We start from the raw sequence: 12,003 nt of genomic DNA, 5'->3' as shown, positions 1-12,003 counted from the left end.
TGCTGATGGCCAAGATGGAAGTGGAGGTCAATAAGAGTTATACTGCTATATCTTTCCATAGGGCTGGTAGAGCGCCTTACAAAAAGAATGGTCTGTGGGTTGGAACTGGTTGGAAGGGCATTGGGGCTGGCTTTGGGTCCACTTGCTGGGTCTGCTGGTCTGTGAGGAGGAAGACTGGTAGCTCATGGAGCAAGAGGTGTTGCGAAGACAGACCTTCTGTAGAGTCTCATCAGTCTTCTCTTCAAAGAGGGTATCACCATCAAAGGGAAGATCCTCTAAGCGGGAGCGAGCATCATACATTCTGAAGCCAGGAGTGGCAACAAGTTGCTATATAGAGGTGGCCATGACCTATATGTCTAAGTGGTGAGTGGGATAGAGCTCTCCTGGGTTGCTGATGCTCCCACTGGTCCAGCTGGGAGTGATGCTGGGGTTGACCTCTGGTAGAGGACTGGTGCCACAAGGCTTCACTTTGGAGAGTGGGTTCGTAGGCGGCTGGTTCTAATAAGCAGTGCAATAGTCCAGGAGTTTGTCCCAGTTAGAATAATACTGGTTAATGTTGGGCGTGGTAATAAGTAGTAGACGAGGTCGATAGATGCAGGTATAGTTTGGATCGACCGAAGGAATCGACCAAACCCCATACCTATTTTGGGTTTGGGCAGAGTTCTTCGGGTTTGGAGTGGAAGGAGTCACTTCATAAGTTGGATCTCCTACTTGGAGTGCTTCTGGCTTGGAATGGCTCTTGGGCTCAGAGAGCATAGATCTTTTCCTCTGAGGGTGGATAGTAGGTCTCCTCAGTATCAATAGAGTTCAAAAGTAGGTGTGAGATGGCCCGGGACCAACTGTGTAGAGCTGGGCGAGTCAAGATGGTGTTTCTGGTCAATGGAGTGCAGCTGTAGTTGAGCAGCAGGTTGCATTGGTACTTGCTTCCACTCCTTTTTTTGCTTCGGAACAGACTCAAGGGCTTTGTTTAAGGAGGCTTCGGAGGGGGTTGGTCCATTGTGCGAGCCAACGTTGTGAGAGTCTCGGAACCCTCAGGCGGGCTCTCTTTTCTTCTTGGGTGGCATGGTGGAAGCCATCATGCCTGATGGAAGTGGGGTTGACTTTTGTGGGGGTGGGGCATGGTAAAAGTGGACAGTACTGAGGTGTTCGGTGTTGAGGGAAATTGTTGCGGAGCTGCAGACTCAACAGAATGCCTGGACAGAACTGATCTCTGAGCGTCGGAAGGCAAAGTAGCACTAAGGGGCTGCAAGCCTGATTGCACTGTAGGCGAACCGGAGGTCGCTGGCCAAAGGAGGTTGATAGAATCGTCAGATCGGGCTTGCATGACTGTGGGGGTTGATGCTGTCTGGGAGCATTTAGTGCTTGTTCCTAGAGCCATGAGCGTAGGTGAGAGGCCCATTTTTTCCTCACTTGTTTGGTGAACCTGACGCAGTAGATGCACATGTTGGCCTTGCTGAGGCAAAAGAGTCAGCAACTATGTCTGTCCATGGAGGGGAGTTTGGCTCCACAACAGACACACTTTCTAAAAGTGACCTTGCAGACCATGGAAAGTGTGGGGCAGAATGGATAGTTCATCCCCCGGTGAAGGGGGTAGGGCCTGCGAGAAAGAGAGAAGTAACAAACTTAAAAACAGTAAGAAGAGCTAATAGGAGAAGGATAAAGAGGGAAAAGGAGATAGAGATTTTTGTGGGTGAATGTGTCAAAAAGCTTGGAGCAATTCATGACGCTGTTGATCTGCCAGCAGATGAAGCAAGACGGAAGGAGGTAAGCCAGGCACATGCACACATCACCAGGAGGGGCGTGGCTAATACCAAAATGCTGGAGAGAATTTCAACTTGGAGAAACTCTGACGTGGTCTCTGTGCAGGCACAGAGCCCACGTCAAAGAACATGCATTTTCAGTTTATTAGAGTGTCACCTGATTAAACAAATTGTCATCAATTCATTGTATTAGGCAATTAATCAATGATGTTGGGATATGTGCCATGAATCCCATTCTTTTCCCTATCTTCCCAATCAAGATTTGAAGCCATTGCCTCAGGCAGAGCAAGGAGGAAAACTGTTATTCCAAACTGATCACAGAGCATGTGGAGGAGGTGAGGAACGCTTCCCCTTTCTCAACCCAGAAGGAAACCTCCTTCTGGAATGCTGGTTAGCACCAGCACAAAAATCCTGCCTCTCCCCACACCTTCTCTGGGATGCCACCAGCCCCTATGCCTGCCTGCAGTGCTCCTGCGCAGTGTGCTAATCTGTCCACACCATTACCACTCACTTGAGCAGTCACATCTGCCGAGATTGAAAATACTTGCCATTTCCTATCGTGCTGAGCAGCATAACTGCTTCTTCCACAACAGGGGTTCCCAACCTTGGATCTGCAGATGTTGCTGGACTACAACTCCCATCATCCCCAGCCAGAATGGCCAAAGGCCATATTGAGATAGCCAACAGCTCTGGCATCAGGTAGGCACAAAATCCCACACCTTCATATGTGGGAGCATGCTCAGACATACCACACCATACAATACAGTAGAATCTAACACAAGATGATTTTGGATGTACCACTGTAAATAATTATCACCCTTACTTTCACATTCCCACAAATTAATGTAGCAGCAGATTCAGCATTGCATATTATTATGATATCATACCACACCATACAATACAGTAGGATACAGCACAGTAAGACTTTGGATATGCCACTAAATAATTATCAGCCTTACTTTAATTTAAAATGGGAACTATTATTTACCCCCAAATGTAGCAGCATATTCAGCATTGCATATTAGGGTAATGCCATACAACACGGTACAATACAGTAGAATACAGCACAATAAGACCTTGAATGTGCCAGTGTAAATAATTATCAGCCTTTCTTTTAAAATGGGAACCATTATTCACCCCCAGATTAACAGCAAAAGATTTAGGGTTGCATGTTAGAGTAATACCATAACACACCAAACAATACAATGGAATGCAGCAGAACAAGACTTTGGATGTGTAAATAATTATCAGCCTTACTTTCATATTCCTTCAAATTAATGTAGCAGCAAATTCAGGATTGCATTTTATGGTAATACCGTACCACACCATGCAACCCTGAATCTGCTGCTACATTGATTTGTGGGAATATGAAAATAAAGATGATAATTATTTACAGTGGCACATCCATAGTCTTATTGGGCTGAATTCTAGTGTATTGTATGGTGTGGTATTGTGTTATCCTAAAATGCAGATTCATTTCATCCTAAAATACACAATACAATATAGTAGAATACAGCACAATAAGACACTGGATGTGCCACTGTAAATAATTATGAGCCTGACTTTCATATTCCCACAAATTAATGTAGCAGCAGATTCAGCACTGCATATTAGGTTAATACCATAATACAGTAGAATACAGCACAATAAGTCTCCGGGTGTACCAATGTAAATAATCATCAGCCTGAATTTCATATTCCCACAATTTAATGTAGCGGCAGATTCAGCATTGCATATTGGGATAAGACCATAACACACCATACAATACAGTAGAATATATCACAATAAGACTCTGGATGAGGCACTAAATAATTATCAGCTCTGCTGCTACATTAATTTGGGAGTTAATAATAGTTCCCATTTTAAATGACAGTAAGGCTGATAATTATTGACAGTGGAACATCCAGAGTCGTATTGTGCTGTATTCTAGTATATTATATGGTGTGTTATGATTTACAATAATCAGAGGCACTCTTGGCGCCAGTCTGTGGCCTCCTGGATCGGAGGGCCTCCTGCCAGCACTGCCATCCTGCATCTGCCCACCACACCAATCTTTGCCATTGTAGCCGCCATGTGCATGGCTGGGGGTGAGCTGAGCAGGTCTTCCCCGTGGTGGCGGTGAGCATAGTGGCTGGTGGTACAATGTGTGTAGGGAGGTATCAGCAGTAGTTGACACCATTTCTGGAGAGGGAAGGGGGTTGCACGCGAGGGGAATGTTGCACACGGGCTGCTACTGGAAGTTCAGCCCAGCTCTTAGGGGTGGTGCCAGGACAGAGGACGAGAGATCTGCTGCAATTTTGCTGCTGCAGTTGTCCCTGCTGCTTTGTGTGTCCCTACCGACACTCCATAGCAGGGCAGATGTTGTGAGGCATTGCTGCTAGGGCTGTGCGAGCCAGGCATGGGGTGGTGGTGAGTAGTAGCAACAGTACTAGTCACCGCCGCCGCCATTGCCTCTTGTCCCCAGGGCGCCCCTGCTTGATCCTAAGATGACTCTTATTCAGAAGTAAATGGGACTGATTTCAGTGGTGCTTAATCGGAAGTAAATGTTCATTGAGCAGCTGAGGCTGTTTTTGGTAAACACTCGAGCAGCTGAGTAAACAGTAAAAGAAGCTAAAGATAGAGATACAACAGCAGTAGCGATAGTTCATGGTTGTGACTGTTTTTCCTGTAACTTGTCAAAAACCAAAAGTATGTCATCCTGTGAAAGTAGCTCACATCCTTTCCAAATACTTGGAGAGCTGAATTCTTGCAATATGGTGCTATTCTGCAGAGGCTATAGCACTGTTTCAACCTCCAGCTGAGATTGGAGCTCCTTGCTCCAATAAAACAAGGACGTTTCTCAGGAAAAAAATGAGTGGGGAGGGAGCCTTTGTAGAAGATTTTCTCCTTAATCTATTGCTTAGAGCCAAAACTGACATCTGCATGTCCTTCTTTATTCCCATGTGTATTTCTTTTGTTAATGAATGTTGGGCTATGTTGTAACTTACAGTGGCACATAGTTGAAGTCCAGCGCTTGAGGACCAAATAAATGCACTGTTTTTGCTCACATTATCCCTTTCAAATGTCTGCATCATATAACCCATGAAGGACTGAAGATCCTCAGTAATTAGGGCTGTCTCTGCTTTTGGAGATACAGCCTTCATACATATAGTTGGCCACTGCATTCTGCATTCCTAGTGGAACAAAAATCACAGTCTAATATTAGGGCTGGAATTTTATGCACATTTAACTTGGGAGAAAGCCCATTGAAGTGGACTTATTTCTGAGTTATGCTCAGGATTGCAAACCTGAATCTGCTGCTACATTAATGAACAGGAATATGAAAGTAAGGCTGATAATTATTTACAGTGGCACATCCAGAGTCATCTTGTGCTGAATTCTGCTGTATTGTATGGTGTGGGTTGGTATTGCAATAATATGCAACCCTGAATCTGCTGCTACAGTAATTTGTGGGATTATGAATGTAAGGCTGATTGTTATTTACAGTGCCACAGCCAGAGTCATCTTGTGCTTTGTTCTACTGTATTGTATGGTGTGGTATCACCCTAATATGCTACCCTTTATCTGCCGCTACATTAATTTGGGAGACTATCAAAGCAAGGCTGATAATTATTTACAGTAGCACACCCAGAGTCTTATTGCGCTGTATTCTACTGTATTATATGGTGTGGTATGGTATTACAGTATTATGCAATCCTGAATCTGCTGGCACATTAATTTTTGTGAATATGAAAGGCTGATAATTAATTACAGTGGCACATTCAGAATTGTACTGTGGTGAATTGGTGTGTGGAGATTTCCTTTCATGACTTAGGCCAGTCAATGAATAAACTGAACAATTTTTAACCAGTTCTTAGCAGCCTTCTCAGTCAACTACCTGAGAAATTACTCCTATCAGTAATGACCCATTTCTGCAACGTGCTCAGAGAAGCTGCCTATGAACGATTAAAAATCCTCAACTTTCAAAAGCCAGAAAGCCAAGAAAAAGATTCTAGTAAATCCAGAAGTTCTGGTAGGTTACCACCAGATCTCTCCTACAGGCTACTTTGAAGGTGCTTTGGAGCTATCAAAGATCCCTGATCGCCTTTTACTCCTTGCTAACAAGCAAGTGTATAAATCCAGTTATTCTCTCAAGCATTTGCCTTCAAGTGGAGTTAATTGTTAATTTGGCCAAGCTCTCATTGAGACATGTTTTGCACCAGAGAAATCCCCCCTTTCTCCGGCTGGGTTAATAACGAACCCCTGGAGGTTTGTAAAAAGTAAAGAACTGGGGCGGGAGGGGGGGAGACTTCTTATTAAAATTACTACCGACTAGTTCTGTCTGAGGCTTTTAGCTTTTTACACTACACTTAAAAATGGTTGGTTGCAAAAATACTTCATAAGTGTCAAGAAGATTCTAGAGTGGCACACTTTGAAATCTTCGTTTCTCAGTTGCAAAAAACCAGATATTTATGCCAATGCAAAGCACACCCATAAAGAAATATGAATTCCTAATGTGAAGTCTGACTAAACCCTCTTTTCCTATGCTAAATTCCCAGAGCCAAAGCCCTAGTTTCCTGTCCTTGAACTCACCAAACTCCAGATGAGAATCAAGCCTCCTGTAATCCCGTCTTACAAGGATCTACAGTCATCCTGCTGCAGGAAACTCCATCCCACATATCCAACTTCATACTCTGAGCACAGACTTCCTTTCTTCTTCCCAGAAATCCCAGGTTTTCTGACAAGCTCTCCCTGCTGAGCATGTAGGGCCAGCCAAACTCTTCCTACTTCGGGTACCCTCCAATTGGTCTGAATGACTGCTCTGGCAGGAAACAAGTGTAGAATTAACTCAGAATGACTCTCTTTGAGCAGGGAGGGCGTCATGGACATCACCAGATAGATTGTGAAGGTAGGAACCCATGTTTTGGGAAGAGCTCTCCCTGGCCACTTCCTGCTGAGCAGATGGGGCCTGCCGCACTCTGCCTGCCTTGAGTACCCACGAATCAGCCCAGCTGATCCCTCTGGCAGGAAACCAGTCTGGTCTTGACTCAGGATGATCACCTTGGCGCATGGAGAGCCTCATGGATGTCAGCAGACACACTGGGAAGGAGGGACCCCTTGTTTTTGGACAAGCGCTCTCTGGCCACTTTCTGATGAGCAGGTGGGGCCAGCCACACTCTGCCCACTTCAGGTGCCTGCCAGTCAGCTCGAATGACCCCTCTGGTAGGAAACCAGTGTGGTCTTTACTCAGGATGACCCCTCTTTGAGCAGGGAGCTCCTCGTGGACATCAGCAGACATATTGAGAAGGAGGGACCCCATGTTTCTGGTCAAGATTTTGGTCATGTTTTTGGTCAAGACCCCTCTGGCAGGAAACCACATTCTGCCCACTTCAGGTGCCCGCAAATCAGCCCACCTGACCGCTTGGACATGAAACCCATGTGGTCTTGACTAGCATGACCCTCTTTGAGCAGGGAGGGCCTCAGGTACATCACTGGACACATTTGGGAGGGTGAGACCCCCATATTTTGAGAAGGGCTCCCTCTGATCACTCCCTGCTGAGCAGGTGAGGGCTGCCACACTCTGCCCACTTGGGGAGCTCACCAAACAGCCTGGCTGATCCCTCTAACAGGAAACCAGTGTGGTCTTGGCTCACAAAACCCTTTCAGCAGGGAGGGCCTCATTGACGTCACCAGACACATTTGGGAGGGCAGGAACCCCTGTTTGGGGAAAGCACTCCCTGCTGAGCAGGTGGGGCCAGCAGGGTGTCCACCAGTCAGCCTGGCTGACCCCTCTGGCAGAAAACCAGTGTGGTCCTGACTCAGGATGACCCCCTTCCCCTTTGATCAGGGAGGACTTCATGGATGTCATCAGACAAATTTGGGAGTGACCAGGCAGAGAGAGAGCTCTTCCCAAAACATAGGGGTTCCCATCCTCCCAAAAGTGTCCGGTGACATACGTGAGGCTCTCCCTGCTCAAAGGGGGGGGGGTCCTCCTGAGTCAGGAGCACACTGGTTTCCTGCCAGAGGGGTCAGCTGGGCTGATTGGTGGGCACCCAAAATGGGCAGAGTGTGGCTGGACCCACCTGCTCAGCACGGTGAGCACTTCCCAAAACATGGGGGTCCCACCCTCCCAAATGTGTCTGGTGATGTCCATGAGGCCCTCAGTGCTCAAGGGTGGTCCTCCTTAGTCATGACCACACTGGGATCCTGCTAGAGGGGTTAGCCAGGCTGATTGGGGTTCACCCTAAGTGGGCAGACTAGCTTTTCCCACCTGCTCAGCAGGGAGTGCTTGTCTGAAAACATCAGGGCCCTACTTCCCAAGGTGTTAGCTGCCTGCCAGGACACCCTCCCTGCTCATAGAGGGGTCATCTTGATTCAAGACCACACTGGTTGCTTGCCAGATGGGTCACCCGGGCTGGTTGGCAAACACCCGAAGTGGACAGAGTGTAGCTTGTTCCCACCTGCTTGGCCAGGGAGTGCTTGTCCCAAGACTTGGGGTCCATCCTTCCCAATGTGTCTGCTGCCTTCCATGAGGCCCTCCCTGCTCAAAGAGATTCATCTTGAGCAGGCCTGCTCAACTTCGGCCCTCCTGCAGATGTTGACCTACAACTCCCATAACCCCTTGCTATTGGCTGCTGTGACGGGATTATGGGAGCTGTAGTCCAAAAACAGCTGGGGGGCCTAAATTGAGCAGGCCTGATCTTGAGTCTAAACAACACTGGTTGATTTGTACCCGCCAATCAGCCCAGGTGACCCCTCTGGCAAGCAATCCGTGTTGTCTTGACTTGAGATGACCCCCCTTTGTCTCCATACAAACCAGTCGTCCTTGCTTCCCCATAGTCTCTGCTGGCTTCCATGAGGCACTCCCAACTTCAAGAAGGTCATCTTGAGTCAAGACAACACTGGTTGCTTGCCAGGGTCGTCACCCATACCAACTGGTGGGCATGGGTGCAGTGTGGATGGCCCCCAGCTGTTTGAACCTCCTTGCTGAAAAGCAGTACAGGAAGTCCCCAACTGACAAATGGGTTTTGTTCCAAAAAATTTCAGGCAGACATCCCACATCTTTCTTAAACTCTCCTCCTTAAATGACCCCTTTGGATTGTGCTTCAAAAGAAAGACACATTATTTGATCCGCAAGGTATCTAATGTTTCCTTCTGCTTTCATGGCTGGACAACCTTTGAGGAAGTAGTTGTGCATTTCACAAAGGAGGAGTGGGCTCTGCTGGTTCCAGCCCAAAGAGCCCTGCACAGAGAAGTCATGGAGGAGAATGCTGGGAATCTGGCATCTCTGGGTAAGACTCCTTTTCTCTCTTCTTTCCTGGACGGAAAGAGTCAAAGTGAGAGAGGGGGATTGGCCTGGTTTGCTCAGTTGGTGAGAACATGGTAGAAATACTGCCCTGGTTTTGAGTTTGATCCACCTATGGGCCAGAGAGCCAGTGCAATAGAGAAAGCTTCACAGGGCCAGGCTTTGCTTAGGAGACGCCTCCTTCCCTAAACTGAAAGCTGTCCCTCCATGCCATGACTTGCTGGCCATCAACCCAAACACTCTCTCACATCTTGGGTAGAATAGCCTCCACATCAAAACAAGGAGGTGGCCCCTTTGGGGTTGTCGCCACCTCTGGATTCCTAATGTGAACTATGTTCATTAGTGCTTTAGCCTCAGGGCAGTCCCTCTTGAAGTGTCCCACTTTCTCACACTTAAAACATCTGGGCTGACCTGCTTAGTTCATGTGCACCCTTGTGAGGTATGACTTGCACCCCCTGGGCTCACCTTGGTAGCACTCCTGGGCTCCTCCTTGGGTGGACACTGAGGCGCCTCCAACCTTGGGACCAATTTGGGGCAATCCCATTGAGGTGCCTCTGTTGTCCCTCTAGTTTTAGAGTCAGGTATGTTTTCAGGTCCTTCTTAAAAACATTCAGAGAAGGGGAAACACTAATTTCATTAGGAAGTGCATTTCAGAGTCCTGGGGCAACTCTAAAAAAGGTCTGGTTTCGAGTCGCCATCAACCGAGCCAGTGGCAACCGCAACCGGACCTCCCCAGGTGACCTCAGGTGGTGGGGTTGATGAAGGTGTTCTCTTAAATACCTTGTGTAGTGGCCAGTCTCCTCTCCCTCTAAAGAGTTAACCAGAAGTGAACCCTGTCTTGACTGACAGACTGGTGACCTACAGAGCTCACCCAATCAGTCCATTGGGAGATGGGAACTAGAGAGCTGTTGCCAGGAAGAAGGAAGTTATTTGTTGAAAGAAGCTAGGCTGGAGGTGCACAGAAGGACATGTGGCCATGGAGTCTGGCTGCTGGAGAATAACTCTGCAGATCCTTGAAAGACAGAAGGGCAGGAAACTTTAATTCTCATCCGGAGTTTGGTGAGTTCAAGGCAAGGAGCTAGAGAAGTTCAGACTAGGAAAAGTTTGTTTAGTCAAATGCAGTTTATATTTTGCATTATAAACATGCCCCTTTGCATTAGGGAAGTTATATTTCTTTGGTGTGTGTGCTTTTGCATATTCCTGAGACAATCTATTTTTGTAATCCTACTAAGTATTCTTAGCTGTATCTAAAAGCTGAGAAAATCTCAGATGGAAGCAGTCTGTAGTAACTGAATAAGACTTTTAAAAAGTTTATCTTTTTATAAGTCTCTCCAAGTTGGATTTTAACTCAGGAAAGGGGGGGTGGGGTTCATTTCTTCATTCATTGACTGACAGGCTGAATACTTGATTTCTATACCACCCTTCCAAAAATGGCTCAGGGCAGTTTACACAAATAACAAATAAATAAGATTGATCCCTGTCCCCAAAGGCCTCACAATCTAAAAAGAAACATAAGATAGACACCAGCAACACTCACTGGAGGTACTGTGCTGGGGGTGGATAGGGCCAGTTACTCTCCCCCTGCTAAATAAAGAGAATCACCACATTAAAAGGTGCCTCTTTGCCAAGGTATCTGGTACAAGCACGTCCTCAGACATTCAGCAGCTATCAGTTTTCTCACCACATGTAGGCTTGCACATGGAAGATTTGTGTACTTATCCAATAGCAAAGTAAAGAGAAATTTCCCTGGGATTCCACCCCAAACCCAGGGAGGTTCAAGGTCTGTCGATAAGAGGGGTGGCGGCGGCAGCATTTTGAACCTATCAATAATATAGAATAGTTTTAGGAGAAGCCTAACCAGGAAGCTCAGCAGGGATGGTTCAGCATTTCTTTCCCTCACATGAGCTTGCTCAGACAATGGCTTTAATCTGCTATACCTTGGACCCAAGCCATTTAGGGTCTCTTTTCCTTGCCTTTGAATACATTTCTGTGTTGGTCAGGATACACAATACTGAGCTGGATGGATCAATGGTGACTGAATTTGGGAGTTTCATATGTTCATCAGGAGCACCCACAGCATAGCGCTCAAGCACGTGCTTTGCATCCACAAGGCCCCAGGTTCAATCCCTGGCAGCATCTAAAGATAGGGCTGGGAAAGACACCTGCCTGAAACCTTGGAGCTGCCAGTAAGTGTAACCAGTGAATTTGCCCCTCCTGCAAGTGTTGGCTGCAATTCCCATCATCCCGGACTATTGGCTACTGTGGCTCAGCATGTTGGGAGGTGTAGTCCAAGAACAGCTGGGGGTGTTTTATGTGGCCCTGAGTTCGATAGTACTGAGCTAGATGGAGGATGGGCTTAGGTTCTACATAGCTTCTTCCTGTGATCTGCACACACACATGGTGTCTTGGAGGACATTAGGAGAGAAAGCATGGCAAAATGGATAATTCTAATAATCTCTGTTCCATTTCAATATGAAGACTCAATCACTGTTTGTTTGAAATGCCAACAATGTGGAGGGAAATTTGCAGATTGAGAATTCTAGCACTATCCCCAAACCTGGTCTCTAAGAAGGGGGCTGTCCCCCTTGAACATGTTTTTACTAAACTGGAGCCAGCCTGATCTGATGCAGGTTCATATTCACCACTATTAATACTCGCCACTTTTAGAAAACATGAGGGCAAGGTTCCCCCTGCTTTCAGGCTGCAAACTTACGTCTTCCTCTGTGACTTTGTTTCATAAAGGCAGAATCACACAATTTGTGTCCTTCTCTGTACTGATTGCCTCAAATAAAAAAAAATGGGGTAGTGGGGAAGGGGGCAAGATATCCTAGAACAAGGGAAATGTTCAGAAAAAAGCAATTCAAGAGAGCGAGGAGCTGGAGCACTTTCCTGATGGGGAAAGGCTACAGATTTCCCCCCTCTGTTTTTGAAACCAAAAGACAACAAAGGGGGAGCAGA

This window comes from Hemicordylus capensis, chromosome 2, assembly GCF_027244095.1.
Source record: "Hemicordylus capensis ecotype Gifberg chromosome 2, rHemCap1.1.pri, whole genome shotgun sequence".
Taxonomy (NCBI): Eukaryota; Metazoa; Chordata; class Lepidosauria; order Squamata; family Cordylidae; genus Hemicordylus; species Hemicordylus capensis.
This window is presented reverse-complemented; position numbering follows the sequence as displayed.